The 25,775-nt window shown below is 44.2% G+C and overlaps 1 protein-coding gene and 1 long non-coding RNA gene across 2 annotated transcripts in view; one reads left to right on the top strand and one right to left on the bottom strand.

The window, feature by feature from the left end:
• The window catches only part of LOC146351340 (uncharacterized), a 43,589-nt gene that overhangs the window by 2,248 nt on the left and 15,566 nt on the right, over window positions 1-25,775 (top strand). The window lies entirely within an intron of this gene.
• LOC146351341 (uncharacterized) lies at window positions 12,194-23,326 on the bottom strand. The gene is made up of 3 exons (XR_014789580.1): window positions 23,093-23,326; window positions 17,993-18,109; window positions 12,194-13,955 (listed from the first exon to the last, which is right to left on the bottom strand). It is a non-coding gene; the product is annotated as an uncharacterized LOC146351341 (long non-coding RNA).

Here is a 25,775-nt window from a genome sequence, read left to right as displayed (position 1 = left end):
GCTGTCTGGATGTGCTTGTAGACTTTCTCATCTTTATTTTGTTGAATTAAAAAAAAAATTAATCTTAAAAAAAAAACACACAGCAGTTATTACTTCCCCACCCCACAAGACATTGAAAGGCAGACAGGAATAGAAAAATCTTAAGAGGTTGTGTTTTTTTAAAAAAAACAAAAACAAATACCAGCACTGAAGAGACCAAGTATATTTCCCTGGGGAGGAAGTTCCAAAGGTGTGGGGCCACCACTAAGAAAGCCCTATTTCTAGTACCTGTGAACCTAACAGATCTTGGTGGCAGGTCTCTGCTGACTATGAGAATAGTGATTGCTGCATTACACTGATGTTTCCTGCAGCAAGATATGTATCAAGTGTGAGTAACAGGTGCACATCCTTAAGTATCAGTGTACATTGGTCTGGGAGCTCTGATTGAGCTGAACCCAACTCCCCACCCCAAGGCATGTACATGAATGTTTAAGGGCATGTGTCTGTTATTCACCGTTGACGTACTTTCTGTGGGTAACACTACTGTACCTATGGCAAACACGATTGTCATGTAATGAACCACTTTCAGTGGTTTAAAAAAATGCCCAAGTTTGCATACAATACAATTCAAATACAACAGCAAAAATAACAAAACAAATAGAAAAATAAAATATGGCCGCTGGAAAAGCAAATAACTATTCAAACAAAATGAGAAATACATAGATACGCCAGATAAGGAGACTAATTTTCTCCTTATAAATTCATGCTTGCTCCAGAAACAAAACCTCTTAACAGTGTGATTCTGTACACCAGTGGTGCAGAACCTCATGGCTGGGGGGCCAAATCTAGCCATCTGGGAGTCCGCAGAAGACCCAGGCCCCAACCCATTTTCCCCAAACACCAATCTTTTGGTGATTTTCTGGCTTTTGTGCAGTTGTTCCTCCCATTCTAAAGGGTGAAATGCATCTCTTAAGGCTTAGTTACTGCCAGTAAAAATGTTAAGCTAAAATATGCTGGTATGTTTTATAAACAGCTTGGGGCCAGATTATCTGAAGGATCACCTTTTCCCATATGTACCTGCCCAGACCCTAAGATCATCTTCAGAGGCCCTTCTGTGGGAGCCCCTGCCAAAGTGAGGCAGGTGGCTACCAGGAAGAGGGCCTTTTCTGCTGTGGGCCCCCGGCTGTGGAATGAGCTCCCTAGAGAGGTTCACCTGGTATCTACATTCTATTCCTTTTGGCACCAGGTGAAGACCTTTTTATTTTCCCAGCATTTTATCATGCTGGTCTTTTAGCTCTGCTGTTTTAAATCTGTACTTTAGATCTCTGCATTGCTGCTACATTTTTTACTAGTTGTACTTTTATGTTGTAGTTTTAAGCTTTCATATTTTGTATTGTTTTATGCTGTTCCTTGTGCTTTTAATTTTTGTGAACTGCCCAGAGAGCTTCAGCAATAAATAAATGTATGTTCTGGCATTTCACCACTGGAATGTGGCCCCTGAGAGCTTCTCTGAAATGGAATTCAACTCTCGGGCTAAAAGAGGTTCTGCACCCCTGCTATACACACTTACCTGAGAGGGACCCATCCCATAGAACTCAATGGGTCTTACATCTGAGTAGACCTTGTAGGATTGCATTGTAAATAATTTTTATTTTTCCATCACTGGCATCTTGAACTTTTCCAGTAAAATATGCAGTTCGCAGATTTCATGATAGAAGAGCATGTGAAGCGCCTATGTGGTTGAGAGAGTAAAGAAGGAATATTATTTATTTATTTATTGCATTTTTATCCTGCCTTTTCTCCTCTTGCAAGGAATATTGTATCAACTTTAAAAGTCAGGGGATGCATCATAATAAGTCATGCAGATGGGCACCATTTCATACTTCAGGAGGGGAGGGGACAAGATTTATAGCACTGTTTAAACCTTCCCCAATTGTGGGTCCCCCAATATTGTTGGACTACAACTCCCAGCATCCCCAGCCAGCCTGTCCAATGATCAATTGTAGTCCAATTTTATTTTCTTGGGCTCCAAGATCACCACAGACGGTGACTGTAGCCATGAAATTAAAAGACGCTTGCTCCTTGGGAGGAAAGCTATGGTAAACCTAGACAGCATAGTAAGAAGCAGAGACATCACCTTGCCCGTATAATCAAAGCTATGGTTTTCCCAGTAGCAACGTATGGCTGTGAGAGCTGGACTGTAAGGAAGGCTGAGCGCCGAAGAATTTATGCTTTCGAACTGTGGTGCTGGAGAAGACACTTACAAGTCCCCTGGACTGCAAGGAGGTCAAATCAGTCCATCCTAAAGGAAATCAACCCTGACTGCTCATTGGAAGGACAGATCCTGAAGCTGAAGCTCAAATAACTTGGCCACCTAATGTGAAGAGAAAACTTGCTGGAAAAGACCCTGATGCTGGGAAAGATTTGAAGGCAAAAGGAGAAGGGGACGGCAGAGGATGAGATGGCTAGATAGCATCACCGATGCAATGAATATGAATTTGAGCACACTCCGGGGGAGAGCGGAGGACAGGAAGGCCTGGCGTGCTCTGGTCCGTGGGGTCACGAAGAGTCAGACATGACTTAACGACTGAACAACAATCATCTGGGATCCAAGGTTGAGAAAAGGAGGTGAAAGGCTCATTCTTGTATATATTCAGAATTAAACTGCAAAACAAAAAACACCCGTTGGTTAAATCTAATGCTAGTCATACTTCAAGCAGACCCATCGAAATGAATGGGACTGAAATTAGTCATCACTAACTTAAATCCCATTCATTTCAATAGGTCTGCTCTAAGTAGGACTAACATTGGATTTAATTCAGTATATTTTAAAGTAAGTTATGGTTACTTTTCTATACCTCATAATGACTAGGCTATCAGATCAATACAGGTCTAACAATCACTCTTTCTTTTGGAAGTAAAGGGATTTGTGCCATTAGCATAAATAATACTAATACATGGTACCATCAAACTGTTGATAACAGGAGCCAATCTCATCATGTCCCTGGACTGAGAGTTTTCAGAGGTTGAGTCCTTGTGCAGCAGCAACTCTGAGGAAGAGTCAGGCTTACTCCTGGTCCTTGCCAGTAGGGACCACAGCCCTGGATCCTTCTCCCCATCCCCCGAGCTCCAGGGAAATACCACTTCCACAAGACTTTGAGGAGTGGACATTGGACTCCATTGGGGTTCAGGAAGGCCCTGTGGAGCATTCCCCAGCTAAATCACCACAACTCCAAACCTCACCCTTCCTAGAACAGCCTTCCCCGACCTGGTGCCCTCCAGATGTTTTGGTCTACAACTCCTAGCACTCCTGACCATGGGTTGTGTGGTTATTTTACACAAGAGTAAAATATAAGAAGCACTTAGCAACATGCTATACGATTAACGTAACATGTAGTTTGGCCCTGAGGTAATTTGTTTTTCTTGCCTTCTCTGCAGGATTGCTCTCTGTGGTTCTGAAACCTAGCTCCCTCTGCCTCTGCTTCAGGCTGGTACAATCTCCCAGCCTTTTGTTGTCTCGCCTGAGCTGTTGTCTGCCCATGGTGGTGACATTTGTGGTGGAGCAGGGCCATTTACTGCAGAGAAGCAATGGCCAGAGATTTAGGTGCTCCTGAGAACATGCAGTCTGCCCTCTTGACCTCCTTAGAGGGCATCCTGGGTCATACCTTGGAATCATCAGGGCAGAAGTGTTTAAACAGAAGCTGGGTGGCCAGCTGTCAGGCATGGTGTAGAGTCCCAAGATTCCTGAGCAGGAGGTTAGACTAGATGACCTCCAAGACTCCTTCCAACTCTTCAAATGCTGCAAGTCTCCCAAGTATCTATGAAAGGTGTGTTCCCACTATCTCTTTAGAGGTGGTCTTTTCTCCATGTGACATGGTGTAGAGTGGGAGAGGAGAGAGAAAATAACTGCAGAGGGAGTGGCAGTCAAAAGGGTAGTTAATGTGTAACAGCAATCAGGGTAAAATCAGCAGGCAGGGTAAAGTCAACAGATAGGATAAAATGAGCAGACAGGGTAAAGTCAACAGGTCAAGTAAAACTCTTAAGTGGGGCCATTGTGACCACTGCAGTAACTGTTAATCATCATTGCCCCTTTGTCAGTGGTTTATTTACATGGCACTTTGTCAGTGGTTTATTTACAAGGGGCAAGTAATGGAGAGGCTGGTCAAGATTTCTTCAGTGACCTGACCCAGCGGAGATAGGCGGAGGTGCCAGTGGAACACTGCTATGAAGGGGATATAAAGAATTAGGTGGGACAGCTAATACCTTGGAAGACAGAAACAAAATTCAAAGTGATCTTGATAGACTGGAACCCTGGGCAGAAAACAATATGAATGACATTTAATAGGGATAAATGCCAAGTTCTGCACCTAGGAAAAGGAAACCAAAGTCATAGTTACAAGATGGGGGATATTTGGCTCAACAATACTACAAACGAGAAGGTTCTTGGAATTGTGGTAGATCACAAGCTGAATATGAGCCAACAATGTGATGTGGCTGCAAAAAAGGCAAATGCTATTTTGGGCTGCATTAATAGAAGTATAGCTTCCAAATCCCGTGAAGTAAAGAGGAAGGCCAGGATCTCTTCTCGATCATCCCAGAGAGGAGGACATGGAATAATGGGCTCAAGTTACAGGAAGCCAGATTCCGGCTGAGCATCAGGAAAAATGTCCTGACTGTTAGAGCAATACGACAACGGAACCAATTACCTAGGGAGGTGGTGGGCTCTCCCACACTGGAGGCATTCAGGATGAAGCTGGACAGCCACCTGTCAGGGATGCTCTTCCTTGGATTCCTGCATTGAGTAGGGGGTTGAACTCGATGGTCTTGTAGGCCCCTTCCAACCCTACTATTCTGTGATTCTGTGAACATTGCAGTGCCAGCTGGAATTGATTGGACACCATATGCAAGAATAAATGTGTTGCAGACATGGGGACAATCAGGAGGATGCTAGCAGTAAGCAAAGAGGCAAAAGTATTTGTAAGACAGCAGGCTTAACATGTGGTCCGGTGCAGTGGTTAGACTCTAGCTCCCTAGGTTGCACCGGCTTTGCCCGCACTGTACCTTTCCACATTGGGGAGGATGCAGTGCAGATGAAACAGCCACAGCTCTGCCTGCGCTGTGCTTTCCCCCCGTTGGGAGCGAGCCTCCAGCGGTGCCTTAGTCAGTGTGGCTTTGGTGCATGTGAGCTTTTCCCAGCCAGAGAAAGCCCATGTGCAGCAAAACCCGTCCCTGGCTGAACCACCAGCGGGAGGGTCACTCCCCTTGTGGGGAAGCGCAGTGCAGGCCAAGCATGGCCATGCCCCCTGACATCACCCAGCCCACAAGGGGCTGGGGGGCTCATTTGGCCCCCACCCCCGGCTTAGAAGATTGGACCAGGAATTCAGCCATGAAGCTCACTGGGTGATCTTGGACCAGTCATCATCCCTCAGCCTAACCCAGTGGAGGCTGCCGACTCCGAACTCAGTGGGGCCATGAATCCGTTCCGGGTTTCCATCAGAACTCTAAAGGCGTTATCCAAGGTGTGCACCTTGGATAACTCCTTTAGAGTTCTGAATAAAACCCGGAGCGGATTCACTGCCCCACTGACATCAGAGCCACCAGTCTTCACTGGCCCTAATCTACCTCACAGGGTTGCTCTTTCTTTCATTAATAATATTTATTTATTTATTTATTTATTAACAATATTTATATACTGTTTTGCATTTGAAACAAATCTTGAAGCGGTTTACAAAAGAGTACAAACAAACAAAAAAGACCACACACACACGCTAGTATCGTGAGGCTGGTACAAAAATAGCTCATGGCTGGGAGAAAGCCAAAGCAACCTGATGTGTTTTCAATAAATGCCTAAAATGCACCAGCACTGAGGCCTGATTTACCTCAGAGGGAAAATCATTCCACAGGGATGGTGCCACTGCACGGGCGGCCTGTCTCCATGTTATTGCCAAATGGGAATCCATAAGTTGTGGCACGGATAACAGGGCCTCCCCTGAAGATCATAATGACCTGCGCAGTTGGTACGGGGGAGACATTCCTTAATACTTACATACCATTTAATATAATAAAGTATCCAGGCCTTGTTATGAAGATAAGAGGGGTGGGGGTGGAGAGCTATGTATGCCAACCAGAGCTGCTTGGTGGAAGGGTAGGATATAAATGCAATTAATAAAACAATAGTTAAATATTGAAAAGAAATTGCAATGTGGAATTATGAATCTTCTCCTATTTTTAATGAAACGTTGGCATCTACATTATTTTAATTTAAAATTAGCTTGATTTGTCAACTCCAGTTATTACGATAAAACAACCAAGACAAACTTGTAAGGGGAAATAGACTCTTCCCCCATCCCCACCCGACATACTTCCAGTTTCTTTATGGAACAAAACAGTAATTTCACAGATGCAAATCTTATGGACTACACATATAGCTGGATCTTATTGTTTTCTATAGAAATCATAGATTTTTAAACTAATATTGTTCTACAGATGACAAAGAGCAAACCAGGAGCAGCTTTTGATAGCATCAAACATAGTGACCTCCTGGACCAGACCCATGGGATGGGTATCAGGGCACTATATTTGAAAGGCTCCACTCCTGTCTACAAAATTGGTCTTGAAGACTGGCGTTGAAGGAGTGAACTCCCCCCCCCCAGCACCTGAGCTATGGGATGCCCCAGGGTACCATTCTGTACACTATGCTGTTTAACATCTCTGTGAAGCTGTTGGGAGTGATCTTCTGGGGATTTGGAGCAAGGTGCCCTCAGTATGTGGATCACACTCAGCTCTATTTCTGTATAACATCTGAATCAGTTGTGGCTGTGCAGGCTCCAAACTGGTGCTTGGACACAGTGGTGGGCTGGAGGAGGGCCAATAAAATGAGTTTGAATCCTGGCAAGATGGAAGTGCTGTGGGTAGGTGGGTCATGGGTCTGGGATATAGGTCAGTTGCCTGCTTGGATGGGGTTGCAATTCCCCTGAAGGAACAGGTGCATCGCTTGGGGGTGCTCCTAGATCCATCTGTGTCATTAGAAGCTCTGGTGGCCTCGGTGGCTAGTAGTGCCTTTTACCAGCTCCAGATGTTTCAGTGGCTACATCCCTTCCTGGGCCGTGATAACTTGGCCACAGTGGTTCAGGCACAAGACTGGATCATTGTAGTGTGCTCTATGTAGGGCTACCTTTAGGCCTGGTCTGAAAACTGCAGCTGGTGCAGAATGCAGCTGTGAGGCTACTAACAGGGGCCTCTTTGTCAACGTGTTACACCTCTGTTAAAGAACTGAACCAGCTGCCAATAAACTACTGGGACCAAATTTAAGGTTCTGTTGTTAACATATAAAGCCCTAAACAACTTGGGACCAGGTTACCATAGGGATCACCTCACCCCTTATGTCCCTACCTGGTCCTTATGGTCGTCAGGAGTACTCCTGACAATGTCGCATGCTCCTGAGGTTCACATCAGAAGTACCTATAATGGAGCATTTAGTGCTGCAGCACCCAGCAGACGTCTTCAGTCTTGATCTTTAGACATCTCCTCAAGACCCACCACTTCATGCAAACTTTCCCTAAAGTGTGACCCAGCCAGTATGGTTATAGCTGACTAGTGACTATTGCACTGTGTTTCTGTTGTTATATTTCATGTTTTTTAAATCATGTCTGTAAACCACTTTGATAGCCCTCTGGAAAGCAGTATATAAATGTATGTAATAAAAAAAGAAAAAAGAAAAAAAAAAGATCAAATTTTTTAAGGTTTGGGGTGCTTCCTAGCTCAACCAGCCAAAAGACACTGTAGAGTTATTCCGTCTTTCCCTCCTTAACAGATCGTCTATGGTAAGAAACGCATGGGAAAGTGGTGGGAAATCACATGAGGGTTACAAATGGAAGATAACATCTTCTAGGCTTCCTCTAAAATTCCGTGAATGAGGCAAGGCAATTGCACAATGAACGCCTTGTCTGTAAGCACTCTTGGACTCTGACCTTCAAGGGCCTTCTGCTGGTGCATTTGGCTTGGCTACAACAGAAAATCATACCAAGAGCTAGAATATTTTGTATGACAGCACATCTTTATGTGAACTTTCTGCACTCCAGGTCAAAGTTCTAGTTAAACCTGAAGATCAGGTAGGATCTAGAAAAGAAGGTCCAATGTAGCATGACCATAAACTGGAGGCTAATCCAAAAAGAACAAGATGAAAAGTAAGAACCATACTTAATATATAATACAAAATTCCCCAATATAACATTTTTTTCAAACAGCTGTAACATTAAATAATGCAGTGACAATACATCCCAACATCAGCCCCCTATTTCCTAAATGTGGACTTCATTAGTTGTGCACCGACCATAGACAATGAGGGTTGTACCTGGGTGTTGTGTGGCTTGCAGTGATCAAATTCGGTGCTTGTCTTTCAAATTTCCCCTCAAAACCCATCAAACACCTAATGCAGATATGTCTTAAAAAACCAAGAGGAAAGCAGCGTATGGGGTCTGCATGCACATATGCTTTATTTACAGAAAAAGATAAAGCAAGGGTTCGGACTTGATCATTTCAAAACATTCAGAAAATATAACATGGGAATGGTACTGTGATGGTGATGTATACTGTTCTCTATATTCCTTTTGGTATTGTAGTACAGCCACGGTGTCTGTCTCAAAGGTATCTGTATTGAAAACTACTCTGGTTACAGGTTCAGTTACAGGTTTAGTCTGCAAGACCTGGGTATATTTTTGTTTTTCCTTTGTCCATTGTGTCCTTCCCACATCTATCCAAGGGTGTATCCTGTAGATCAGGGGTGGGAAGAAGGTAGATCATGATCTACTGATAGCTCTCTGCATGACCCTTGCAAATCCTCAAGGTTTTTTGATTCTATTGTTTAACACTGGCAACAACAATGGGAGGTTTTCCCCTAAATTAAGCTGCCAAAATGGAGAAAGCTTAGAGGAAAACCAGGAGTGGAGGTGTGAGTGAAAGGACTAGAAGCTCGGTTATGGTATGATGTCCTCCCACTCCAGTCCAACCACTATTTTACACCTGATGCATCTCGGAGTTCTAGTAAAAAATGAAAAAGCCACCACACCACAACTAGTAATGCTGGCAAGCCTGACATCTGCCCAGCCCTGGTGTAGATGCCTCATCTATTCAAATCCCTACCCAGACAGGCAGTCCTAGACATTCCCTGATGGTATCAGTCCACCCTCCTAGTTGTGCCTGGTTTCCTTCCCCACAATGACTCATCTTTAAATCTTTGTCTGTTCTAGCATAAGCTTCTGAGGGACAAGCCAAATGTAACCCACTTGATGTGCTGCTCACAGTTTCACACCAGTATTGGGCCAGATTTTATATTCCCACTGATGCAACATAACATGAACTTTGGGATAATTTGATAATAAATAAATGAAATGAATGAAGTTAAAATATTTATAGATGAAAGACAAATAAAAACACATACATACAAATTAACCTATGGGGGAGCACACAAAATCTAGGAGCAATCAAAGACAAGGAACAGTGAAGAGGTAGTCTTGAGGAGAAGATAAATCCATAAATGGTAAATCTGCAAAGCAAAGGAATCCCTCAGGTCATTGTAATCCACCAGATCTTTTGTCTGCTTCTGCTACCTGACCACTTGCCAGTTTGCCTCAGCAGCCTCTCTCCTCCTCCTCACCAATTTCAGTCAGTTTTGCCAAGTGACAGTCCCAGCTCCACCTCCAAAATCCTGTGCTCATATTCCCCCCTCCAGCTCAAATAGAATGTTTGCAGACAGGCCTTCAGGGCTAGGCACCTTGTGGCCCTCCAGATGTTTTTGCCTCCTTCACTATTGGCTATGCTAACTAAGGCTGATGGGAGTTGTAGATGAAAACATCGGGAGAGCCAAAAGTTGCCCTCCCTTGTGGCATACATGTGGCCATGGGCCTAATCCAGAACATGCTTCTGATTCGGATAAGGGGCCTGTACCAGTTTTCTGCTGAAAAACACAGATTGGAAGAACTTTTAGATACGAGGCCCACAAACGCTTTTTTTTCCAAGATGAAAGCGGCCTACTAGAGCATATTTGTTTAAAAATGTGACTAACGTCACCAGTAGTCTGGACACGAATTGCATGGATCATGAGATCATCCTGCTTTGTGTGAACCAGGAATCTCGGGTCTGCCTGAATATAAATATGCGTTACAATCCGGGCAGGCAGCTACCCTGGATGGTTATCCCAACCAATCTTGTTCATGTGCTATAAGTCACACAGGGTCTCGGCCTGAGGGTAAGAAGCAGAGTGTTGTCTTAAGTGGATCAGCTCCCTGGTGGAGTTTAAAGGAGACAAAGATGGTGTTTAAAGGAGATAGTCACAAAGAGGCCATTTCTTCACTTCATGCTTGAGCTCAAATGTGACAAGTAGAGAAGCGGCAGGAGTGCAAGGCAGCTGTGTGTAAGGAATAGGGATGGAGTGATTAGGAGGGGAGGAAATATAATAAGAGCTGGAAGGGGTTTCAGCAAGGTGGACAAGGTGGAAAAAACAGACAGTACTCCACTCTCCCCCCCCCCATACATCCTATTGCTCTTTCCTCACTGTTAGCAGTGGCAGGGAAAGAGCAATCTCCATGAGGAAATGAGGAGGGGGCTATGGTGGTAGTGGAGGGGTCAGGGGAGCACAGCTAAAGCCTTAGAGGGCCATGGGTTGTAGACCCCTGGCTTAAATGAAGGCCAGAATTGTTGAGAAAAGGCTGTATTTCAGGGATATGTTTATGGTTACACTCATTATGCACAATTATTGGGTACCACTGAAACTCATGGGAGTTGTCTTCATGAGCAATTTAGTGCAAAGTTAGCGCAGTTTGAAATCCTTCACAATAGATGTCATCGTCACCAATCTGCCACCAACCAGCCGCTTCCCTCTTGAAAAGCCACATTTTCTGAAACTCCTTTTACTCCAACTTTTTTACTGAAAGCGGCTCCCCGGCAGTTTTACCACAATGTGCCACGTCTCTTCCCGCCCCCATTAAATCCTGGGCATGCCTCTGTGACCTGGCAGTGACATGGTCAAGGGTCCCTCTTGTTTCCCCAATGGAAGTAGTTTTTCCCACTGAGCAAATCCCCAGAGTGCAGCAGTGACCCCTCATATTACTGCAGTACTGGGAACACTTAGGTAGCCTGCTTTTAATCTTTAACATATCCCCCCTTCTGTGGATGTTTACTAAATAAATCTCACTCCCCTGCAGTGAAAGGGTTAAAGGCTAGCTTTAGTGACTCACCCTAAAGCACTCTTTTGCTTCTCCTATGCTCTCTTGGGGGGTCTTTCCAGGACAATGGAAGGAGAAGCAAATGGGGGATTTTTTTTTTTTTAAGGATTACACTTTGCTGCGCTGTGGTCCATGCAGGGCTCCACGAGCGAGTGCTCCACACCAGTAAAATTTGCTTCACAGAACATACTTCCAGGTGGGGGTGAGGGTTGGAGCAAATGTCATCTGACTGGCAGGGGCTGCTCAAACAATAGGAGAGGCTTCTTCTCCCTCTATTCTCCCCCCACCCTTTGTCCTTTCTCCTGAAGCTCCAGATGCACCTGCATTTCAGGAGCAAATGTCATTGAGCACAATGGGAGTTACTTCCAAGTAGACACACATATGTTTGTGCTGGGAAAGGGAGGGGGAACACAGGGATGGCAAACCAGCCCCCTTTCTAACCCAATTCTGCACAGGATCTCTATAAGGAAGGTGTGAAGTGGTTACTTCCTAAAGCAATAAACCAAACAACAGAGAATCAGAGCCTCGAGATCACACTTTAGAGCATTTGGGGCATTTGTGCTTTAAATTGTGCCATTTCAATTGAGGGGGATCTCTGTAAATTCTGATCTGGGGGTTCAGGGGACAAGCCTCATTCAGCACAATGGGATTTACTTCCAAGTGGTTTGTGAAGGGAGGGGAAACGCACAGGAAACACCCCTTGACCGAGATCAGGGTGAAAGGCACACCCTTGGACAGGCCTAGCATACCCAACCTAAGTGCGGGGGTTGGGGCATCCAGCAACTATACTGGGGAGAACCTGACTTAACAAAAAGAATCAGACTTCAAGCAGTCTCAGGCAATCCATCCCCCCCCCCCCTGATAAGCTCTGGGGTGGCTGGTGGATGGCCACGACGTTGTATATCCCTAACAACCTCCAAACTCAGCCAGCTCAGAGTAAATCACTAATGGAGACACCCCCCTAAATAGGTATTGTGATGCTGCTCTTCTTTGATCTCAATCAAAGCTTTTATTGTTTCAACCAGAGGTTACAACAAGCAAAATAATAACAAAGATAAAACATATATAAAAGAAATCAAACAAATCATATTAATTTTTAATTTCCTGCAAGGTCATAAAATTAGCTCTATGCGATTGGGCTATGAGAGGAAAATTGGCCAATGCCAATAAGACTCTCTTTCTTTTGGAAGTAAACAAAAAGTGTATTCTGTCTAAATCGGACCAGCTGGACTTTTTTTCAAGAAAACAATGCAAATATTTAGAACGAATTTGGGAATAAATAGGGCAGTAGAATAAGTAGGCAGATGTTCCACTTTGCCAGTACAGCAGGGGCAGAGTCTCGAGGCATAGGGAGTCTTGTTAAAATGCCCTTCTAAAACTGCTGTTTTCATTTGCTCCATCTTCAGTTGTGTGAGAGCAGATCTAAGACAAGGGTTTGTAATTAAAGTCAGATAGTGTTCACATTCAAATTTAAGCTTGGTCTTTGCAAACCAAGGTGCTATCTTATTACTAGACACTGAACAGAGATCCGTTTGGATAGAAACACTGTCTCCTTAAAAACCTCTTTGCTATGGGCAACATTCAAAGTGGTAAAATATTTAAAGGAAAAACCACAATAATGAATGTAATAAATTAATTTCTGAAACCAGGATAATGTGTTTGATGGGTTAACTCTCATTTGTTCTAAAAGGCACAGTTTAGGAAAGCTAGTTGGAGAGAAAAAAATCTTGAGCCAATAATTAAAGGCCCTGATGACCATGATAGATTTAACTGGTATTACACCAGTTTCTGAACATAAAAATGAAGCAGGAATACACCTTGTCAAACCTAGAATTGTTCTCAGCAATTTGTTTTGAAACATTTCCATATTATAGGAAGACTTCAAAGCCCATAACTCTCCTCCATATACAAACTGAGGGATAAGTTTTGATTTCAACAAAATTAACATTGGGTGGATTTGGTAAACTCCCCTTGTATGCCAAAACTTCAGTAAACCATTTAGTTGTTGGTTGTCTTTAATTTCAAGGATTTGAAATGAGCGTCTCAGCCTCCTGAAGCTGAAAACAGAACACCCAGATAGCGATACGAGGATACTTGCTCAATAGGGTGGGTGTTTATTCTCCATTTGTGTAATGGGGATCTGTGTCCAAAGACCATGACTTTGGTTTTGTCATAATTTATAGATAGTAGGTTTTTATGGGAATATTCAGCCAATGCTGATAGTAATCTCCTTAAACCTATTTGGGTATATGAAATGAGAATCAGATCATCAGCATAAAGAAGAAAGGACAATTTCCTTTCTTCTAATTTTACTGGGAAATAGAAATCACCAGTCAAATCAAAAGCTATATCATTTACGAATACATTGAAGAGAAGAGGGGCGAGGACACACCCCTGTTTAACTCCTCGAGATACTGCGATATTATCTGTCTGTGTCCAGCAGGAAAATCTCACCTGAATGTTTGAGTTTTCATGCAACAGTTGTAATAGAATCAAGAGACGTCGATCTAAATTTAAGTCTGCCAGTTTTGCCCATAACCTGTTCCTATTAACTGAGTCAAAAGCTGCTTTGAAATCAACAAATGCCACATACAATTTTGATTTTTTTAGATTTTTGTACTTATTAACCAGGTGGTCTAATACAAAACAATGGTCCATTGTTTAATAACCCGCTCGAAAACCAGCTTGTTCTTCTATAAGGATGTTATTTATGAAGGCCCAATCCTCCAGTGCTTCTTCGATGTTCTGTAGTTTCTGTAATGTAAAGTCGTTTCTCTGTTATGTAAATTTCCTTCTCCACTTCAGCGCTAAAACTTCGGGTTTATGGGAGCTTCTCCTTTTGAGCAGGGAGAAAGAGAAAGGGAGGAAGGGGGGGGGTTGGAAACAATAACTCCAGGGCAGAGTGCTGGAATGGGGCAAAATTGTGGGGCTGAGCTGCTCTCAGGGTGGGGCAGGCTTCTGATGCTGCACTCAAGAATTGGGGATTTTGCCTTCTCGAGGCAAAAGTGAACACATGAAAAATGGGGGTGGGAGCAATAACTCCGCAGCAGATTGCTGGAATGCTGGCGAATTTGGGATGGGGGGAAGCTGGGGGGGGGGAGCCTTCAGATGCTGCAATCAAGAACCAGGGATATTGGCTGCTTCAGGGAAATCTGCACACATGGGGAAATTAGTTGCTCTCCATTCATAATAATGTAGCAGCAAGGGGGGAGCCTGGACAGGGCTGGCAAACAAGCCTCTCTCATTGGTTGAGTAGCCCCTGCCAGTTTGATGACATTCAGTTCTACTCCCCCCACCCCACTCAGAAGTATGTTCCTTTCAAGCGCTGTGTGACCCCTGAAAACCAGATTTTAAAGGTATGGTACACTCTGCTTATCTTGTTTCATATGACCCCAACGGAGAAAAGCCGATTCCATGAAAATCTGGAGAAAATCTCCAACGAGCTTCTCATTCCACTGTCGTGAAGATCCCCCCATGGTTCAAATGTCAGAGGAGACTGGTACAATCAGAGAGTCCAAATGTCACCTTACCAAGGAATTTACTTGTTTCATCAAGTTAATTCCAAATTACTGTAGAGATGACAAAAATAACCATAAAGAAGGAAATTTTCTGGGTTTAAATGTCTGCTTTTTCAAGTCTGTAGTTCTTTTTGCTACCTATGGGAGTTACCAAGGAGTATAGATATGGCTGCTTGGCAATGCAGAGGTGAAGGAGACTAGATTTTTTTGTGATTTAGCCAAAGCCTTGAACCAAACTGTCTATCAACAGTCAAATGTTCAGAGAGAGGGAGGAAGGAAATCTTCTTGTGTACTCTAAGCTGGACATTGATCTCAAAGTTGCCATCATAAGCTGAGCCAGCATGTTGGAACTAAGCACACTTGAACTTTACTCTGTTAGAAATCTCAGTCTAACTTTCGTCTCACAGGGACATCTAAAAATGAAATGCCATCTCCTTGCCTTTTGACATGGTAACCTAAGGGTCAAAATACATGCTACACTCAATTGTGTGAACATTTTCTCTATGTGGTGTTTTTGGGCGGGGGCAGGGAAGAAGTTGCAATCTGGACTGAAGGTCACCATGGCAGGGAAGGTGGCTAGGTGTCCTCTTCTATAGAGGATAGTCCTCTATTTAAAAGTGTTCTCTATTGGAAGGACTGTGCTGTCCAAACTGACAAACTGTTCAAAAACATCTATAGGATTATCCTTACATTCATGTATTTGGGGGTGTATTAAACACTTCTTTTAAACAAAGCTTCAAGAAGCAGAAGGCAATAATATCCTGTGGCTGGGCTTACAAAATGTATAATACAAATTCCTAATTATTTGAATTGCAAATTATCCAGTGGTGAATCATTTAAAGAAATATAAAATAGTTAAAACATACATACACAGCAGCAAGAAAATAAGTTATCTGTAATAATAGGGTACACAGTCTGATATTTGGCAATTACATAGAACAACTGGAGTTAACATTATATTTCCCTTCTAATAGAATCAATGGCCTTATTCAGATGTAACAATAAACTATGGTTTATAAACTATGGTTTATATACTATGGATTATTCTTACAAGAAGAAATGGAAGCAAGCCTTGGTCTTGTGTGTTCCCCCTCCTAACTCCTCCTTTAGTGTGGCTGCAAGGGTGACTGGAAGTTTTCGTTTCAGTTTTTAATTAACCGCAGTTAAGTGTTGTGTCTAATACTGGACAAATGGAAGTCAAACTATGGTTTACAGCAGGGGTGGGCAACTTCTGGGGGCCAATTTCCCTCCCTGAACCCTGGGGGGGGGTCACATCCCTACCCAGGCTGTGCCCCTGCCAAATCTGACACCAAAGTTTGGCAGCACCACAGCAAAAAAGGGTGATGGTTCTTTAAAAACAGCCCTTTTTTCTGTCACACTGCCCACTTTTAGCAGCAATCCACAACTGGCCCCAACTGGATATTACCCAGAGAAAGGAAACTACAATGATGGATAGGCAGGGTCACTGACATGATTTTCTAGAGTCAGTACACTCTGTATTTTGATCTCCCCTTCCTTTTGTGCATGAGCATGCATGCCGGGATGCTAAAGTTTTAGACATCCAAAAACATATTTATAAAATGGAGACATGAATTAAGAGGTCTCATCTTAGAAGGCACAAATAGACCAATCTATGCTTTAATTGTATCCATCTGACACTTGAATAGGTTATAGGGTGGCCACGTGTCCTACTTTACAGAGGACAGTCCTCTGTTCTGGAGAGCTGGCAGAGAACAGTCCTCTGTTTGAAGGTGTCCTCTGTTTGATGGGCTGTCCAGTCTAAGTCTGGTTTGAAGTCAAAGAACCAAAAAAAAACATTGGCTTGAAGTTGCCCATCAACAGTTTGCACCTGGACAGCAGTCTGAGCAGGTACACAGCTCATCTAATCAGTCTTCTCCTCTATGATGAGATGTCTTGTATTTCTATTTAAATTATAGTTTAATAACTATAACTTCACCTATACTCATAAGTTTTCCTATGCAAATATCATACAAATCAGTGTCCTCTTTTTTGGCAATGCATTGCCCTTTGCTTTGGCAATGTGTAAGTGGCGATCCTAAGAGGTTATGGCAGATATATAAGAGGAGGAAAATGCTGGGGCTGTGTGCGACTCTGAAACAGCATAGATGATTCTTTTGTTTCACTGTTACCCTGAAGAGCATTGATTTGAAATGCATTGGGCAAAATTGGGCATATCCAGTGCACCTGTGTGGCCCCCTCTCTCGTCATCAGTGTACTCAAAGCCTTGTGACACCCGCTTTGAGCCCTCTTTCTTCAAAGCTACATTTATTGTGGCCCTTTTGATAGGAAATGAGGTTTAAGAGCATAAACAGCATCAAGGGCTGTAAGGAGAGACAAGTAGGGCGATAAGAGGTTTAATTCACATTAAGAAGAAGCCTGACGGTAGAACCTGTAAAAGCAACTGTTTTGAGACACCTGGCGAGCCCTGTATGCTGTGCAGCAAATTTGGGGTGCTACTGTTGCATGAACATGGGCAGATCCACATGGCAAGCAGCTATACAAGAACAGCTGTCTTAACAAGCTGCCTCTAAAATGACAACCATGTGTTTTTTTAGTGGATTGGGTTTATGGGATATGGGGAGACAACAGGCCTGATTTGTACATAACCCTCAGTCATGGTGTAATTTGTTGAAATCTGGCTTGTTGTTGTGTCAGCACCCATCCCCACAAACAAACTATGGTTTGTTAACCAACTATAAATCACAGGAAAAGCCAAAGTTTGTTGTTGGCTTACAAAGTCTGACTGGTTTAAACATGGATTGTCATGATGTCTGAGCCCAGAACTGTGGCTAATCTCTGGTTTGTTTGCACTGCTGTCCATTCTGAAACGGAAGCACCCAGTGAGAGCAGCCTTAAAATGAGACAGTTGAGAAGGCTGGTAAAATGAGTGGGAGAGAAACAAACCAGAAATGGGGAAAACAAGCCATGGTTTGCTTGACCATCTGCAAAACAATTCATGGCTAAAGCAACAAACCATGATTAACATAAAAACTGGCCTACAGTTATGTGCAAACACAGCCATTTTCCCTTTGATTCCTTTCCCTTTTCTTTACAAATAAAATCCAAGTCTTAGTTCTTTATACTGTCAGGCAGTAATTTTCCACCTGAATGGATGGCATAAACCCCAGAGAGGATTCTCAGAAGCACAATACAACCAGTTTTACAGGTTGGCCTTCAAGATTTGGATGTTAAAAACCAGTGAGGTGCCAGCAAGAGAAATAAAGAAATCATTTATTATATTTATCATCTTACCCTCCTTCATTCCCTATATTCACAGACATCGGGCAGATGGTTGATGTTAGACTACACCACAGGGGAAAAGGGACTTCCCAGCCATTCTCGCTTGCAAACATGGTTAATATTTAGCAGCTGGTGGGACAAGTATTATTTTTTAGAAAGATAGAAAAGCTGGTACAGATTGATTATCATTTGTTTGTATTCCATCTTTCATTCCCACCGCCCACAGGCAGATGATAAAACATCAAAAGGATAATCAAACTACAAGTTCTAAACAAACTATATCAAAACACATTAGGTACGCATCTGCATATAAAATATAAGAGCCAGCACAAAAACAATAAAATTAGCCATATGGAATCAGAAACATTTTATTATGGAATAAATAAAATTTTCAGAGTCTACCTAAAAATTGGAAAAGGGAAACGGACCTGGTATTGCTCGGGGGGAATTTCTCAACTGCAGAGCCAGAGCTACAGAAATACTTTATCCTGGTGTGTGTGTTGGCGGGGGGGGGGGGGGGTATTAGCAATGTACCACCGTTTCCATGTCAGATCCAAGAAATACAAAATTTGTAATATGGTATTTTTAAGTGACCGTCCCCTGTTGGCCCGAAAGTGTGAACAAAATTCCATCAGCCCAGTCTGTCCAAGTTCATTCAGTGAAGTTATGATTGCTCTATTTGTATATGCAAATTCTCCATTAAACATTGATAGAATTTTGATAGTAAGCTCTTTGGGGCAGGAACATCTCTTTTACTTATTTTACTCTATAAACCTTTGGACAGAACTGAGGTGCATGTTCTGCAGGCAGGACACCTGTTTACTTGTGTTACAAAGTAGCTGCCTTTTGAGTGAACAGGACTGACTCCATTTTGAGACAGCCAAAAAGCCAGACATCTTCATCCCCAGCCTCAGCAAAGGTGGGAGAAAGGTACAGGAATGGGGTTGAGAGCAACATGCAGGACTAAATCAAGCAATTAAGTTTCTAATGGGCTGCTTAAAATAAATTCCCCAAAGGCAAAGGTGGGGGTAAAAATTCAGCAAAACATGAATGTGCTGGATAGCAAGAGTGGTATCTGGTAAGTTACCTAGTCAACCACCTGCAATATGCTCCTATTGTTGAACTCCAGCCTTGACACCTGTCTTTAAGACAGTCATTAAGATGCAGTGTCATCTTGTGTTAAGTGAATACCAGATAGTAAGTAGGACTTTTGTTTCTGGCAAGTACACCTATCGTCCCCAAGCACCCTCTTTTGTTATACGGGATGGAAAGCCAACTCAGTCTTTCTCCCATAGCAAGCAGCACCATTTCCAGTGCCGATGAGCAGTGTTTGGCTCATCAGAGTTGTGATGCCACTGCCTTTCTCTGAACTGCATAAGAAGCCTCAGGTTGGGGCAGTCCCCAGTCCCCTCTTCCCAGAGGTGGGGGGCCATGCTGCTGAAATGACTAGGTGCCTCACCCCTCCAGGGGTATGGTGCTACACTGCTGCTGAAATCACTCAGAGTCTCTCCTCCCAAAGGAAAGGCTCCATGCTGAAATCACTAAGCTCCTGAAATCGCTAAGCTCCTTGCTTGCCAGAGCAAGGCGCCAACAGTGGGTGCTTTGCCTCCCCTAGTCAAGGCTCTCTGCTCTCCTTCTTCTTCACCCGAGACCAGGAATTGCAATGCACAGTAGTTCCTGTCTGCAGGAAAGGGCTCCAGCCCAAGGAAAACCTCTATATTACTTTTAGAGGTTCTTTGTAGAAATCATAGCTCCCTCCCGCCCTCTTGTGTGTAGGCTTCAGGAAGACTCCTAATTTGGTGAAGGCTGGAGCGTCCCCAGTTGGTCTTTAGTATTAAATCCATTTGCTCAGCTAATTCCCCAAAACTAGTTTGTGCATTTGAATCTTTGTAAATCCCACTAAATGTGCCATTGTGGCATTATCCTCTCCAACAGTGTCTTGAGTATGAATCTCTTTTGGTGGGATTTGCCTTCTTAGTCATAGACGTTCTATTGCCACTGTCTAAAGATTCCTTTTAAGCAGTTGTGCAAGTCTCATTAGAACGTGTGCAAGTTTGTACACAGGTCTAACTAGAGCACATCATGTAACACTTGTGAGTAGATATGTTAAGGCTTGGTATTTGGGAGGATGAGGATGATGTTACTCAGAAGATAACAGGATGAGGTGTCTGCAGGTCTACTCAGAAGTAAGCAGGACTGGATCACCCAGCAGTGTTTGAAAGCACTGCTGGGTGATCCAGTCCTGCTTACTTCTGAGTAGACCTGCAGACACCTCATCCTGTTATCTTCTGAGTAGGCTTTAAATGGTAATAATCACATTTAGCCCTGCCCACTCTGCCTTTGGCCTCAGTCACAAATTTAATGTGCATTCCAAGATCTTTCCCATTTTGCAGTTTGGCCCTCCAGATGAAAAAGGTTCCCCAGCCCTCCTGTAAAGCATCAGATGCATCAATGATATTTGTTTATTTCATTTACAGCCTAGCCACCTTTTGCCAAAAGAGCTCAAGCTGATCTAGAGGGGTTCATATGCATTTCCCATTCAAGTCCTTACCACACACAGAGAGGTGCTTAACTGCCCCAAGGTTGCTATATCATGTGCCTTAAGACCACAGCCATGGCCCAATGTGCAAGAAAATGCCAAAGATAGTCCTGTAAGTGGAGAACACTTAGTCACGCCTTTAATTTTTACACTGCTGAAGTTAAACAGACAGCCATTCAGTGCTACTAGCTTTCAAAATCAGCTCTTCTCTACAAGCTTTTGTTCCAAGTATGAATATTAAAACACTCCCGTTATTTTGGAGTAAAAAATCCTAGAGTTCACAACAGTAGTGTCAGGGGTGTTTCTGAGCGCAGGGAGTGGGATAGCAGTTCAGATTCTGAAGGAGAACCGCCAGACACGGGGGAGGTGTTTTCTCAAGCTAGTCCAGCCATGACTAGGCCGGCTTCTCAGGTTACAAACATCCAGCTTGCTGAGGATGAGGGTCCCTATTCCCCCCCCCCCCGTGAGAGGCAGCAAACAGGAGGAGGTGGGGTTTGGGGAGTCTGACCTAATAGATGCCAGGCGCAGAGCAAAGAGAGAGAAGGCAGGGGCGGAACTTAAGACAGTCTACCCAATTGGCTTTGCGTGAAAAGCTGCGTTTAGAGGCCTCATGAGAGAGAGCCCTCACCCTTAAGTTAGGCTAGTCAGACTGCCTTCCTCGTCAAATGGTGAGCAACTCTCTAACTTCCTTTTGATTCCCCTGAAGGCATTCCTTTGTAGACTGAGAGTCACTGAGAATTCGTATATGTATGACCCTGTGAAGTAATGGATTAAAAGCTCTAGACTGAAGCCTCTTGTCTGTGTTTGTTTTTGGTGTTGAAATAAAGTGCGGGCTAAAGGAATCCTGACAAGTAGTAATTTCCAGCTGTACTGGCTGCCAGTCCATTTCCAGGCCCAGTTCAAAGTGCTGGTATTAACATTCAAAGCCTTAAATGGCTTGGAGCCAAGTTATCTGAAGGATTGCCTCCTCCCATATGTGCCTGCCTGGACCCTAAGATCATCCCTGGGGTCCTTCTCCAGGAGTCCCCACCAAAGGAAATGAGCGGGTGGCTACCAGGAGGGCCTTTTCTGCTGTGGCTCTCCCGGCTGTGGAATGAGCTCCCTAGAGAGGTTCACCTGGCACCTACATTGTTCTCCTTCCAGCGCCAGGTGAAGACCTTTTTATTCTCCCAGTATTTTAGTATTTTAGCTTCCTAATCTTTTAGCTTTGGTGTTTTAAATCTGTATTATAAATCTCTGCATTGCTGCTAGGTTTTATTCTGGTTGTGCTGTTATATTGTGGTTTTAAGCTTTCATATTTTATATTGTTTTATGCTGTGGTTTACTCTGTGGTTTTAATTTTTGTGAACCGCCTGGAAAGCTTTGGCTACTGGGCAGTATAGAAATGAAATAAATAATATGCAATCCTATGCATGTCTACTCAGAGATACGTCCCATTGAGTTCCCACTAAGCAGGTATCTAAAGGACTACAGCCTAAATGCATTTCACACACTGCCCTCTTCCTACCTTTATTTACAGCAGCACAATCCTAAGCATGATTACTCAGGAGTCCCTCTATGTTCATTAAAATGTGCTGTCTAGTCCAGCGTGTTCAGTGTATTTAGCCTGCCACTACTGGACTTACCCCAGGGGTGCAAAATCTCAGGCCTAGGGTGCAAATGTATGTATCCAGGGGCCAAATGTGCCCCCCCAGGCCTAATCCAGCCTTCCAGGGTACCCCAGATAGCCACACCCCCTTTCCTTAGCCCCACCCCCTTTCCTCCAGCCACTGATAATTTGGTGGCTTTCTAGCTTTTGCACAGTTCCAATCTAAAAGGTTGAAATGCCCATCCTGTCATGTTCCTTCATCCTCCCCCTTCACAATCAACACACTGCAGGAAACAAGGCTTCAGGCTCACTACTCTATTAGTTAATGACTCGCTTCTTTACAAATGCAGATTCTAGGAAACTCTCAGACTGCATAGAATCAGGTAATCCACACATCTACGAATATCAATAGAGGAGCCGAAGTGGAAGTTAGAGAAATTGCCAGCAGTCTGGTCAAGAACTTCTCAGCCAGACTAGTTTCGCGGGGATGCCCCTCCCTTACGGGGGCTCCCTCCTACATTGGCTTCCACGCGGTGTCAACCTGGTGGAGCATCTGAGCCCTGCCCCTAACTTTTCCCACGTCGCTCTGCGACGGACCCTAGCATCCCTCAAGTCATGCCCCTCACTCTCCTCCTCCCCCGAAACCTGGGTTCTCATGGTGGAGGAAACGAGGGAGGGCATTCAGGCTGAGCCATCTGTGTGTCAAGGTCTTGGGAAGAAAGCCTTGCCGTATCTGAGCTCACTACGGAGGGTGCCTCCCCTTGTTCTGGCTGTTCCCCTTCCGAATCTGAGCTGCCAGACATCTCCACACGCTCAGATTCATTCCTGAGGCTTGGTTACTGGCAGCACTTTGGGCTCCACCCCCTTTGCCTTTGGCCCCAGCCACCATTGGAATGCAGCCCCTGAGAGCTTCTCTGGAATGAATTTGGCCCTTGGGCTGAAAGAGGGGCTCTGTACCCTCCCTTACACGGAAGAACATACTCACATAAAATAGCCTGCTGCACACCCTTGTAACAAGGCAGTAAAGGTCATGCTTGCACATCTCAACCTTTCGATACCAAATCTTCAGGTATTACTGCTTTCTGTCTTGAATCTACCCTGGTGATGTTACCAAACAGAGAAGCATTACTCTGTGGTTAACTGTGCAGTTATTTTAAGCTCTGTTTACTGCACAACCCAGTGTTCTGTTTGCAAAGGAACGGGTTTCTCATTTCATTTTGAAAAGCTTTGTGCGCACTTTCTTTTATACTAGCCAAACACCCAGGTCATGGAAGACTTCATCTCTATTGCCAGTGGCCCCTCTGCACCCGGCCCACTAGGACACATTGTACACTGTTGGTGGCAGCTGGCATAGCCACTGTCAGGGCTAGGGAGCAGCTTTTGCCCCATCTCAACTTGGGGCCCAGGGTCAGCACTTTTCTCCCCCACCCCACCCACACATGACATGAATGGCAACTGTTGGCTTCTAAAGAAGAAAACAAAGGCAGGGATACAGTAGGGTAAGTGTTGAATCTGCTCAGTGCCTCTCATTTTTCCAGCTACTGAGAAGCAAGCCTGCTGCTTTCTGCATGACCCCACCCTTCTGATTTGGAGGACGGGCTGGAAGGCTTGCCAGAGTATTCCGCTGAGCCAAAGGAGACCTCAGCAGCAGCCATCATAGTAGTTGTTTTAGGGTGCAATCCTATGCATGTTTAGACAGAAAAAAGCCCTACAACTCCCAGCATGCCCCAGCCAGCCATGTTTCCTGGGGAATTCTGGGAGCTTTGGGGCTTTTCTCTGTGTCCTGCTTTAGTCTTGGCCGTTTGCAAGCAAGTACAGGGAGCAAGGCAATAGAGTAGTCAAGTTGGCAAGCAAATGGTCAAGCGCACGGGTTTCAGCCCAAGGAGGTTTAAGCCAAGGCAGGAGTGGTCAAAATCCAGGCAGAGGTCAGAACACGGGCAGGCAGGCAGGCAACAAGGATCAGGGAGCGGCAGGAGTAATCAAGATAACAAGCGAGAAGTCAAAGACAGTAAAACACTCAGGTACATCACACAACCCAGAAGCAGGGTCGTTGAGCAGTCCGAAAGGGCAGGAGACAGAGCATCAGTCACAGAGCACAATTCAGGAGGCAAGGTACATGGCAGAGGCTGGATGGACCGAGTCGTTCCAACACTGGCTGGGTTTCCAGAGAAGGCTTTTAAACCCAAAGCCAGCCAGCTGCCACACAGAGCTCAAGTGCAGCAATCAGAGTCCCTTTCCAGAGCCTACTCCTGAGGAGCCCCTTTCTCCTGTGGAAAATTTTTATGGAGGTGAGCACTCCTTCGCACAGGAGCCCTGCTAGCCTGTCTCTTGAGGCGACGACGCTCCCAGGGATCAGGGGGTGGCTCAGCCTCTGCCTCGGAGGCAGAGTCCTTCTCTCCTGACAGGAATGGCCCTGCAGCTGCTTCCCCCAAGAGTTCAGGCTCCTGTGGGTCTGGTGGCAGTCCTTGGTGTGGGGTACCCTGGGCTTCTGGGGCCTCCAACTCCTCCTCTGAGGAGGATTCCTCCAGTCGGGGCATGACATTCCGTCTAAACTTGTATAGGATTGCACCCTTAGAGAACTGGGGCAGTATCCAACAGGGCCCCTCCACCTCTGCTGGCTGCATTGCACTCTTGGAACCAACCACTTGTGGAACCCAAAAACAATTCCCCACCCCTATCTTAGCTGGAGGTCTTCAAGCAGAAACTGGATAGCCATCCATTGGGGATGCTCACTGCCTGTGGCAGTGCACATTGTCAACCAATTGCTCCAAGCCAAGCAAGCAGCAACAGCTACATTTGGAAGTGTAGGGACATGGACTGCCAAAAGACATGAAAGGGTCACCCAAGGTGTGTGATTCCTCACCTGACCCACTCCATTTAACAGGATTTTGGAGACAAGTAAATTCAAGAATTAAGAGTAATGCCAAAATCTAGCAAGGATGCTACGCAAGTTCGGTCCTACAGAGCCATTATACTCCTTAACCAGGATGCAGAGCTTTTCATCTTGTTCAATGCTTGAATAATGTAATCTTATGTCGCCAAAGTTCAGGTGGGCTTTGTACCAAAAAGACATATCTGATAATATCAGCAGAGTCTTACATATAATGTACTGCTTAGGTAGCCAGTTACATTCAACCCATCCTTCCTCCATTGCATGGTGAGTTATGAATTCAATAAAAAAAGAAGTAACAATAACAAAAATAGCATTTATATCCTGTTCTTCCATCAATGAGTACCTAAAGTGGCTGACAAAAAGGAAAAATGCAATATATTAAAGAATAAAACATACAATATTAAAACCACAGAATTAGAACAACCATAAAAACAGCAATTGCTATAATTAAAAACAGCAGCTGAATTAGAAATTAACCTTTTTGAGAATGTGTGTGTGCGCGTGTGCGCATGTAGTTTGACTTGTCTGAAGATGACAAAGAGGAGGTTGCTAAATCAAATATAAACCCGTCTCTTAAGCAAATATTAAAACAGCATAGACTAAAACCATATTATACTACTCCAAACAACCCATCTTACACAACCCCAAATGCTTTTTGGTTTATCATAGTTGTACAGATTTAACCAGGAGTTCAAGGAGACAAAGTTCCAGAGCAATTGGCTGGTGGATTCCAACAATTTCATTACATTTTACACAGGTTTGCTAATATTATTTG

The sequence above is a fragment of the Heloderma suspectum genome, chromosome 3, assembly GCF_057233095.1.
Source record: "Heloderma suspectum isolate Gila_16-S chromosome 3, 16-S_ref, whole genome shotgun sequence".
NCBI lineage: Eukaryota > Metazoa > Chordata > Lepidosauria > Squamata > Helodermatidae > Heloderma > Heloderma suspectum.
Note: the sequence above shows the minus strand (reverse complement) of the source record. Positions and strands in the feature narration are given on the sequence as shown.